General features: G+C 38.6%; 1 protein-coding gene across 2 annotated transcripts in view; it reads right to left on the bottom strand.

The window, feature by feature from the left end:
* The window catches only part of pcxb (pyruvate carboxylase b), a 236,066-nt gene that overhangs the window by 107,028 nt on the left and 116,922 nt on the right, over positions 1-12,116 (bottom strand). The gene's annotated exons all lie outside the window — the stretch shown is intronic.

Raw genomic sequence — 12,116 nt, forward strand, 5'->3', positions numbered from 1 at the left:
CTACTATTTAATTACAACTATGGCTTCATTATGAGCATTTAGAGAATGTCAGATAAATACAACCTATGAGCCCTGTGGAACAAAGCAGGGACCATTACAGCGTAGTAACACATGGGATATTATTTAATACTGTTGATAAAAGATAAATATGGTTTTCTAGTCTCCCAACATCATATATATATATATATCCACATCCACTATATAGCCTTGTGAGGATCATTACAGTCTGTGAATTACATGAGAGCTTCCTGTGACATCCATTTCATTTTTGGTCATTCATTAAATTCTCTAATCTCCAAACATTAAAAGATCCCAGTCATAAAATGGGCTTTAGTTTCTCGATCACAGACATAACCACCGATGAGAGGAGGGCATTAATAATCTTAAGATCAAACTGGACTTAAATGATGGGAGACTAACAGAGGTGATTTGAGGTTACGGGAGGTTGTTTTGTTTTTTTTTCATTTTCTTATCAGATGCCCAGTCATCTCAGTTTGTCATTTTCTGTGCTGATACACAGATGCCCACTGGCTCTCAGTGAAGAAACCCCCCGGCCCCTGAAAATTTAGATTTGTAAATAATCCCAAATAAACTCCGGAGCATTGACTCTGTTTCCTTTAATGCATCTCCTTCTGCAGTAAGCCTCAGTGGAATACACAAACTTTTCAGCAAATAACTTCTTTCGATCAGGGAGTTGCTGTGTGAAAAGCAGACGAGTGCTTATTTCCTCCACTCAGAGCAACCTATTTGCCCAACAGGCAGCAAAACCCTACAGAAATTCCACTGTATAGAGCAGAATACTTTTTTGTTGTCTTTTGCCCAAAGGTGACTTGCCGGTGTCTTGATATGACGTTAGCCACTTAAATATAGGTTAAATGTTGTGATGGCAGGCCTCCTTTGAAATATGCTGACAGGTTTTCGTATTTGCTTGGCTTTTGTTCACCTTATTTTCCCAGCAGCAATATATAAGACTGACAATTCATGGCACTCCCTTTAGTGCTCCTGTTTTCTCAGTATACACTGAAGCCCAAATGTACATATTCAGCCTAACCAAGCAGTAAAGGCAACAAAAACCTTGGCAGTTTGTGTGTTTTGTGCAACAGCTCACTGTAAGTTTGATAAATAATGCAGCCTGAAGGGGCCGCTAGCAGGGTTTTAGACTTTAACCTTGCTGCTTTCTTTCTGTCTCTCAGTCCATATCGATCTGCTAGCAGTCTAGACTTAGTGATGAAATGGTGCTGTAAACAGCTTTGACCAAGACAGTTGTAAAGATGTCACCTCTACCTGCCTGCTGCCTCCATTGGGCCTCAACAAGGTCTTTGTAAACGTCTCAACTGTAGGCCCGTTAAGGACAAGGTGAGTTTTACAGCCAACGAGAACATTACCAAACCAACTGGCTCCAAAAGTACATGGAGAAACTTCATTTCCCTTCATATCTGCTTTATTCATGGCCAATTGCTGAGCAAGAGTGGACAGCACTATAATTTTCCCAGAGCGTGCACAAGCATGCCTATGTATGAATACACTCTGTAATTTGCTAGCAGGCTAATTGTTCTGCGGCACTGTGCTCTGCACTAAGTAGTGTCAAGAGTAGAAAGAAGAGCAACAAAGTCCAGAGAGAAGAGAAGGGGATGTGGTTGGGAAGTGAATAGGAACTGAATGTATTGATGAACCCGACAAGCAAACTGGACACTTTAACAGAATACAAGAGCAGAGGCTTGTAATGGAATTTTTTATCAGTAATAACAGAACGCAGATATACCTCAGGCTGAGAGTGAGAGAAAAGGTCTAGCATTAAACGTGTCACAGCAACGGGGTTGCTAGGTGCAGCAGGAGATACAAGAAACCCTGACATAAAGTATAAGCAGAAGGCTTATACTGTATGCCTTCACACCTCCTTACAAGGAGGTGTGAAGGCATCTTTGGTGTAAAAATGACCCTTGTCCAGTAATTTAACTTTATAAAATAAGGAAATGCCTGCTCTTAATGAGCCAAACTGGGAGACATGAAGGTGTGACGAAACCCACGGTGTCCGTAAATTTGTGAGACAACAGAAAACAGATGCATTCCCAGGTGGGAACATCAATTTACGCTGGACGTCACAATAAACTAAATCAGCGTTTCACGCTGCCCCCCAAATGAACTATTTGGAAAACATTTCATTCCCTTTGTGAGGGTGACCCAAACAACCAGATGACCAGCTGCTCGATATAAATCAGATTCTGTGTTCCATCAACTCTGATCAATTAGATTACAGACGTCAGAGAAATAACAAAAGCCTCTGGGATAAAGCAAGCACAAAGCCTTCAAATGCAAGGAATATTATTCACATTTCAAAGTTCCACCTTGTTCCATCCATGAAAGGATGAGGATAATTCAATATGCTGTTGCTGATGCACCTCATAGTGTGTGTGTGTGTGTGTGTGTGTATATGTGTGTGTGTGGGGGGGGGGGGGTGACATGCATATCCTTGTGTCTGAGTCCTTTTTGTTTTTTAAGAATGTAATCTATTCATGACATTTATCACTTTATTCTATAAACCCCATTTATTTTCATACATTTTCATTAAAATTCAAATAATTGCATTCTTTTATGTTTAGCCTTCTCAAACTCACCAAATATTTATGTCAATAATGATGAATTCTAAATAACTCTGTTAGAATTGTATTTGTACATTATTTTGTATTATTTTCTACAGGATTATCCATCTGATCTTCATGACAATGGTAGAAGCTAGAATCCAAACAGATGCCTGTTCAATTTCAGATTAGTTGCAATTTTCCAGTGGTGCAACCAATACATGATAGGTTATAGTGTCCAAATGGTTTCCACATATCATGTGTGTAGTTATTACACTGAATTTACGAACTTGTTGAATTAGTCTGTCTTTAAATGTACATTAACGTCACTCCAAACATGGCCTACAAAATGCAAAAATCCTAAATTATAGTTAAAAAACATTATAAAGACATTATATTACCCAGTGTAGACGCCAGCGTAGAGCGAAATTCATCTTTAAATGAATATATTCATTATATCTATATTGCAAATACTTTTTAAAAATAGATGTATAGACACTGTATTTGTTAATGACCCGTTAATGTGTGACTGTTAAAATACAGTAAACTAATCAGTGTGCATACCTTTAATTAAAAACTCCCACTTCTCTCTAGAACCTGCTCCTGTGTGTGTGCAAATAGAAGAGCATTTGTATTCACCTCACAGCTGCTGAGTCTCAATATTCACGAGTGAGCATGAAACTTTCACAGCACCACTTTTCACCTTAAGTTGAATTTGACTGTGGTATTCTCACCTCCCCCCCCCATCCCTTTCTCACCGTCACATACAAGATTTGTTTTAGATCAGTTTTAGACGCGTGCAGAGCCTAAACGGGGAGTGACAGCGCACGTCTAAAATTAATTAAGGCACATTCATGCTCCTCAGTTAATTACTCCCATGATCACACTAGAGGTCATCGACTTCCCGTGGATGTTGCTCTTTTGTGCTTCTTAATTTGCCAGCACATTAATGTTCAATTTAACTGCGCTTAAAGCAACATGTCAGAGATCATTTTCCAGCAGCATTGAAATGTTGAGTCCAAATTGGTTTCAAATGTTTGTCCTCCATTGTCACAGCATCCACGTGAGCTGTGGACACTGCTTCAGTTGAAACTGAAATGAATTGCTCTTTCTGGGTTCAATAGCACTTGCAGACAGCATATCTGTTTTCAACAGGCAACTTGTTTTTGTGTGTTCATACTAAAAACACACAAAAATAAGTCACAGCAATCCCGTCTCCTAGTTGTCTCCAGCTAAGTGCAACTTTGTGTTTTTCTCATTTCATCTAAATAATCCACATAGATGCTGCACTTGGACGTGACCTGGCTTTGACCCAGAGCTTGGATTCCGTGACAGATAGCCTGTCTCCTATAAAAGCACATCACTCGCACGTCTAATCGGATGTAAAGATGTAAACTCGTAGCAAGGTGCATGCCCTTCTCACCTCCACTCTGTCCTAACTCTTCCGTGTTTCCAGCTCAAGCTGCGATCAAAAATTAATATTCGCCCAGCCGTTTGCTCCTCCGCAGTGCAGCCACAGCAAGACTGTGTTTGGGGCTGTGTGCAAGTGGACAGTTTCCAGCTGGTTTGTTACAGCAGAGAAGAAAGTGATTGTCACAAAATGACAGGAGATTTTGATGGTGGGGGAAAAAAGCAAAAGCAACAAAAAATGAAGTGGTCACAATAGGAATGGAAAGCAGCGGAAAGAAAAACTGCTGTGAGAACGAGATGTCTTTGGCTTTGAAGGAGGCTGTTTTCCACTGACAGCTACACCGCTGCTATACATACAGGCTTACTTTTATTATTAGCTTATTTGCTGTGCTGTGAAAAAGCTTCTCCAACTAGCTTTTAAAAAAATATGCTTGGATGATATAAGTGTGTACATAATAGGTAGGTAAAGGTGGCAGACCGGAGGGGAAAAGCCAGTGCATTTAGCCAAAGTGAGGAGACATTTCTCAAATTCAAAGTTGGCTTGGAGCAAACGCGCAACAATTTTGTGACTACTTTATTTTTGAAAGTTGTCAAATTTCAATTTCACAGCACCAGGTTGGAGAGTTAAACACTGCTGTCTTCTTCTCGGTTGAACAATCAATCCAAACATCACCAAACATTTGTTTCTTTTCTCCTTCTCATTTGGTCACATCTGATTTCAAGCCTTGTAATCTTGATTATGGCTTCAGAGTCCCAGCTGACACTGTCCAACTCCAACTTACAGTGTCTACACAAATGTGTGTATGACACTGAGATGTTGATTAGACAAGTCTGTCACATGTCAGCGCTTTGTTGGGCTGTGTGTGTGCACATGTCATCTGAGCAAGAGTGTGTGATAACATGACGGACTCCCAAAACAAGTGGCCGGTTTTGTGTGCCATGAAGAGCCTGTTCTTGTTACAGTGAGTTTACATTAACAATGTTTTGTCATTTTAAGGAGACTTTTTTTTAACACCTGCTACATGAACAAACCTTAGGTTCGAGGTGCTATAAATACAGTTTAAATGTTGTGAGTAAGGAGCAGTGCTTCAAGACTTACATCAATCTAATCTCATCTTAAGAACATTATTGTCACTTCTTATTGTCACTTTTTGAAAGACAAGACTGATTCAGTCCAGAAATATAACAGGGCTGCCCTCCATAGATTCTTCAGTGCTGAGTCAGTCCAGAAATATAACAGGGCCCTCCATAGATTCTTCAGTGCTGAGCATGCATTCCTTTAAATATACATGAATAGAAAATCCATTATGGATTAAATAACCTGATAATTGGGGTTCAGAGCAAAAAAAAAATCTTTTATGTCAAGATTTCTTACCAAAAACAGTTTATCTCCAACAATGCAGAGCTAAAGGCTCATCCTGCCCTTTCCCAGTTCTCCCTTTGTCTTCTTTATTTTTTATTACTTTGAGGCACATAACTCACATTTTCCCCATAATTGCCCTGAGGACTTACAATAGAAAGGATAAAAGGAATATTATAGGTAGCTACCAGCAATGTTCTAAATAAACACATTTTCTGTGATGATTCTTTCTAGTGACTCAGGGCGTCAGTTTGTGTATTTGTTCTGAATATACATGTATGTGTATCTGAATCTGAAGCTTTATCGTTATTTTTCGTTTGCTTGTTTACATGACCACATATTTTAGATAATAGTTTGTCTGTGCTCAACAGGTCAGACGTACTACAGTACTCTACCTCACAATTATTATTTGTTTATATTTACAGTACTAAAAACATTGAGTTTTTTAATAAATATTATTTTTTCATGTAAAAATCTAAAAAGTATCATTGTATGGATACAGATATTTCCAAGACAAAATAGAAAAACTGTTCAAACACAGGTGGTTGTTTACATATGTAAAATGACAGAACACATAACTCAGCTCTGAGGGACACACTCCTGCATCCGTTACATTAGATCAGACGAGTGTGTATCGGTGTGTGATGAAAACACTGATCAGTCAGAGCCGGATTCTCTGTTTGTTCTTTTAAAAAAGAAACTGAACCATCACTACATGGATCACTTTTCCCTTTGTGTTCTTGCTCTTCTACCAAGGTCTAAGAAAAACTGCACAAATCTTTTTTTACTGAGAACAAGTGGCCTCACATTAAGATGGATGGTTTGATTACCACTTGAAAGGAAAGGGCAATTAATGAATAAAGCAGCTTTCCTCCAACTCTGATTTAATTGTCTTAAATGACTTATAGATCATTCTGCTGGTTACGGCTCCGTTTGCAATGGAAGTTCTGGATGTTCCTTTGTAAAAAAACAAAAAAAACAATGCAAGACTGATTTAGTCGGGCTGATACAAATTAATCCAAATACGTGTTGGCTTAATTGAGCTGTCTTAGGTGCTTTGTTTGAGCAATAGTTTTGATTTGATTAAATATGGCAATTTATTGGTATAATTTCAGAATTATACCAATATGCTGCATAAAGACTTCTAGGCCAGAATGAAGACATCAGAAAAGGAGGAAAAGTGCAAAATGTGAAGACACAACCGGGTGAACGGATGACAGCAGGTTCATGATGCTGAAAACCCGGGCTGCACACCAGAGAACTGGAAGTCAACTCTGCTTTTGTGGGAAGACTGAGGTTAAATAGCTGATGAGGGGGTTGAGCCTGACAGAAGAGGCAGGAAAACAAAACAGGGGAGACAGACGTAACAGAAAGAAAGAAGAGCTAATGTGTGAGATGGGAGTTATTATGACAGCAGAGGCATTGGGAAATAATGTGTTGGCCAAACTGATGTTCATGTGCTCCCTGACACAGGTTAAGACACACAGACCAGGTATGAGAAAACTCACTGGGAGAGAGGCTGGATACCTCTGGCCTTTGAGTGACAATATAACAAGGTCACTGCATTAGAATGAGACTGATTTCACCCTTAGTTTTAGTATTTGAAGTAAGACAGCTCTGAGGTTCTCTCCATGGTTTCATAGCCATCAGCCATCAAGTATGTAATTCTTCTGCCTGCCACTGAAGCACAGACAAATAAAATACTAATAATTGACAGTAAATAAAACAAGTGGTTGTCGGACCAATCAAGTGAAACTGAATAATCTTTCTTGGTCGACCTGATGGTCTCCAACGTTGGGGATGACTTTCTTAGACAGAAAGTGTCAGATTTTAGCACAACTTGGATGGAAAGTTTTGGGCTGAAAAACTGTGATCTTCAAAGAAATAATCCAGATAAGAATCAAGACCCATCCACACACACACACACACACACACACACACACACACACACACACACACTCGATGACTACACACATACACACACATTGCGACCTCAAACACTCCTAACGGTAGATAAGAAGTAAAGATGAACAGCAATGAAATGGTGCGGCCTTAAGCCAAGCCTGCAGTGGTGAGATGACTTCTGAGGGACTTTTAAAGCACAGTTACACACACACACACACACACACACACACACACATGCACACTCCCAAAGTGACAGTTTGTGTGTCTAGGATGTCTAGATAAATCCACCAAACTGCACAAAGTATGAGTAGTCTGTCAAGCCACTGGGACCTAGTTAAGTTCTTCAGTTTTTTGTGTCTCCTGCAGCTCTTTGTGTTTAGCACCAAACAAATAGTGGACGATTTAGGGAGTTAAGTTAAAAAATTAAATAAAAAGGCAATTATGAAAACATGATTTTTTTCTCTCCTTGGATTTGTGTTACAGGTGTTAACAACATAAAGTCTGTATGCTTGTAGGGTGTCAGCCTGTGAGAGTTTAAAAACTGGCATTTTAAATTTTGTTATCTTTTTCTATTTGTAAGTGAGCCCTCTTTTTGTCACGTGATCAAGGAATTGACAAAGATAAAAAATAAAAAATAAATATATAAGGCAATTAATTCTCTGCAGCAAAGGAACATGAGCTTCTCAGCTTATTAAATATTCAAACCAGGGCAAGAAATAAAAAGCATTTTCATTTTGTTACGCTTAAAAACAAACTAATTTGCTCCCTCATCAATCCACAGTCTCTCTTTAATTCATTGCCCTGTGAATCCTTCAGAGACCTGTATCTGGTGAGGGTGAGAAGCTCATAAATCCTACTTTCACTTTTGTTGCCAATATGAACAAGAACTGCACAACTAAAATGATGGTGTTCAATCTTACGATACTTCCAATTTCCAACACCCACAGCAGCAACAAACAATATTAACTGTATTATATGGGAAACACCTACTATCTACTCATTCTATGATTTACCTTCTATCTGGTTCCCACACCTCCTCCACTCCTGTCTACTCCTCCACTCACTTATTGCACTAACACACTTGACTTTGGTGCAGAAATTCATGTACAAACAATAGACACAGACAAAATACTAACAACCACACGCTATGTATATATCATTAACCTTTATACATAAAGAAGCAGCCACGGGAAAATATAAAATAAATTTAAAAAACTGAAGTCAGCCACCGCTGTCATTCTCCCTCATTGGAAGTTAAAAAATAACCTGAAGTTATTATGATGTCACTCTTCAGCATCATATCTCTGTGGCCAGACCAAAGCTTTAATAGGCCTCAGGTTTGTTGCCAACAATGTGTCTCATACTGGTGAGATTCCAACACTGCACAACAACACGACTCTCTGAGGCCAGACGCTCAGAGCACATAAACAAGGACATGATGAACTACGGTTCTTGTTCTTGTCAACATTTTCACTGGCCAAATTTGCAATTAGTGCCGGGTGACATGACCAGAAATGTCTATCACTTTGTTTGTTTGAGAAACACTACTGGGCCTGAAGGGAGTCGACAGAATACAGATTTTGGCACATAAATATTTCATTTTTTAAATTACTGCTTGTTTGATCATTAAATGATCCAAGTTGATAAACCAACATGTTTAAACTTTATTCTTTAGTACAACAGGTAAACATCAAGCCTAACTAAGCAATATTTCTTTGCTTTGCAATGGGGAAGGCATCCCAGGTATTTGCCTTAGGGCCACTTCAGCTTGAAGGGGCCCCAAATGACTGCTGACCCCGCCCACCACGTTGTCTCGAACTGTGTATAATATTAACACTGATATTCAGATATTGTAATGTTGGTATGAGTGAGTACTTCGACTGGGTTTAAGGTAAACAAACACTAACCTTTTGTTTATGTAACAAAAGACAAAAATCTGCTTGCTTCTTATGGACGAGTTCATTTATTCATTCAGAATAAAAAAGGAAATTTGATTTGAGGTATGAGGAAGATATGAGCTTCAGTAAGTCAAGCTCTGTCAAATTTCAGGCTACTAACTGGTTGCCTGTACTATCACCACTGACATTACCCTAAAGCTTTTTTAATCACTATCTAAACTATTGCTGCAGGAAAGTTAAGTCTCAGTTTCCATCAATCACAGAAGTAAGGACCAAGGACATCGTCCACAGAGTCATCAAGTCTGAGCCAACTTTAAACTGTTGGGAATTGAATCTATTAAAGCCGTGCTGACAGTCTGTGCAGTGCACTCCAAGTTAAATGACAAATTAGAAGTGAGGAGACCAAATTGACTTGCAATTTCACCTCATCACCACTAATTCAAAAAGAGACTGGGAAATTATTGAGTGCACTGAGAGATTTTACCTTCATCTCAGGTCATCCATCTGTTTTCATCATGTCCATTTGTATTATTCAACAACATTCATGGATATATATATATATTTAAAACAACACAGAGATGCCTGCATTAAAGAGCCCATTAGTAGTAAAAGTATCTCTAGACAGTTGGTTCACATGTTAAAATAAACTGAAGCACACACACAAAAATCATCTTTTTTTTAAATTATTATTTTACCAAAATCTTTTTTTATAAAATTGTGTGGATTGTATTTATCAGGCCTTAATATTTTCTTGACAGAGCAATAGCACTTTAGATTAAAAATGTAGAGTGCTCTAAATTTACAAAATCTAGCTTCACCTTATTAAAAAGAATGAGTTTTTGGTCTCTTTGAGTGAGTGTAGAGAGACGTGTTTGCCTTGGCAGTGTTGTTTCTAGCTTTAGCTTGATTAAGTGCTGCGCAACCCCTTCACCTATCACTGCATGAAATAAAAGAGTGTCACATGTTATAAGCTCTCTGCGTGTCTCCCACCAGGTTTTTTCCTGATTGCAAAGTGTTCACCTTTAATTACAGGGAGCACATTAAAGATGCAAAGGCAGACATTATTAAAAATAAAGAGGCAGAATTATTGCCTCCTTCTTACTGAACTTCACCTTTAACTGGATCCAGGAAGAAGAGCTTTTAGAATTGAAGTAAAATTCAGATAACATTTATTTTACACTTGAATTGTTATCAGGCTGAGATAAAGGCTTGACAGACTCATCACGGACTATATTTTGAAATATTAATGTGATACATGATTTGTAAGTTGTCTTTGTGCTAATATTTGTGTAAAGGGTTAGGGCTGCCAAATGACTTCACCTAATCTTTTTTTTTTTTCAAACCCTTCAATTTAATCAGATTAATCGCACGGTTCCAGAGGCTCATTAATCAAGATAAATCAACCATGCTAAACGTGACTCTGTGAAAGAACTCTGTGAAAGAGAGGAACAGAAAGAATCTCGATTTCTTTCTTCATAGAGTTGCTGGCTTTTAATCATTACTGTGGATCTAGAGTTTCAAAGAGCTTTGATAACTTCCTCCTCAACAATATTACTTTAGCTTCAGTCCATACATATGGCACTTGTGTCAGTCAGCCTGTCAGCCCCAGACTTCCAGCCCCTGGTGTCTGACCTGGGTTGAAACCTCCACAAACACATGCTGGGCAGTGAGATGCTATTTTAAGCTAAAAGTTTAAATTCAATTAGATAATGATAAGTGGACAGACGGTGGATTATCTGGATACACACTACATGTCATTCTGCTGTTAGAATGCATTTTAATATGATTCATTTGACAAATGAATTAATGTGATTAACATGTTAATTTTAACAGCCCTGGTAAAAATATCAATGATACACAAAACCCTCCCACATCTGCACTCTGTGGGCAAACCCAGACAACACTCAGAATAAGTGACTTCCCACAGTGAAGGAGACGTGATTTCAGGTGTGACACGAGTGCAAGAATAACCCATGCACCTCATTATTTTTAAAATGGGCTGCTGTCTGTCAACAACCGCCGTTGCCTGCTGCCAATATTAAGACAGCCTCCATCTAAACAGAGACTTCTGTCTTTTTTGTAGGGATGTGTCCTGAGGCAGTTTCAGACACAGGGAGCACAGTCTTTTCAACTTAAAAACTGAGAAATAACAAGCACAACAGAGCATGTATATGGCACACGGGTCACACAAAGATGTAAGGCTAACTGTTGAAGACACACCAGGGCAACAATCCGCAGTAATGGGTGCTCTGCAGGCTGAACCTATAGATCTTTAAATAGATATTCCTATTTGACTTTGGGACTTGGAGGCAAAGAAGTGCAGACGGCAGAAGCCAAGGTCTCTAACAGAGAGCCAGGTTGTTTGGACCTCACTGGCTCTGTTCATCAAATACTTCAGTTTTAGCTTCATGCTACTCTCCACTAAGAAGCAATAGTTCCAAATAGTGATTTATGACACTTGTTAATCCTGAGAGACAATGCCAATACAGGACAAAGTATCACAAGATAATAGTTTAAACCATAAATATAGCAAACAGCCAAGTATTGCAAAGATAACTATTTCTCCTTTCCCTTTGATACACACAGCAGCAAAACAAATGTATTATTGTCTTCAACAAAGAACTTTGTTGAACCTCTGTGGCCCATCATGTACTTTTACTGTAGGTTTCATATAAGCTAGGGAGAGAACTTTTTCCTCAACAACATAAATACTTTAATTTACATTAAGAGTCACTGCATGCCTCCTCAAAAGGAGGAACACTATTCAAAAAGTTCATAGTTGGGACTTGGCATAAGTGACATACTGTACATCACTTTGTCAGTTATCTCAGGAACAGGAGGAGGGAACTGGTCTACAGACTGAAAACAAAGCTTAACCAAAATATACTTTCTTGTGAATAAACTAGGTCTGTTCACATGAATAAATAAAGTGTTAATAAACAGCACTTACCACAATGTGCAACA

The sequence above is a fragment of the Cynoglossus semilaevis genome, chromosome 1, assembly GCF_000523025.1.
Source record: "Cynoglossus semilaevis isolate Cse_v1.0 chromosome 1, Cse_v1.0, whole genome shotgun sequence".
Classification (NCBI taxonomy): Eukaryota; Metazoa; Chordata; class Actinopteri; order Pleuronectiformes; family Cynoglossidae; genus Cynoglossus; species Cynoglossus semilaevis.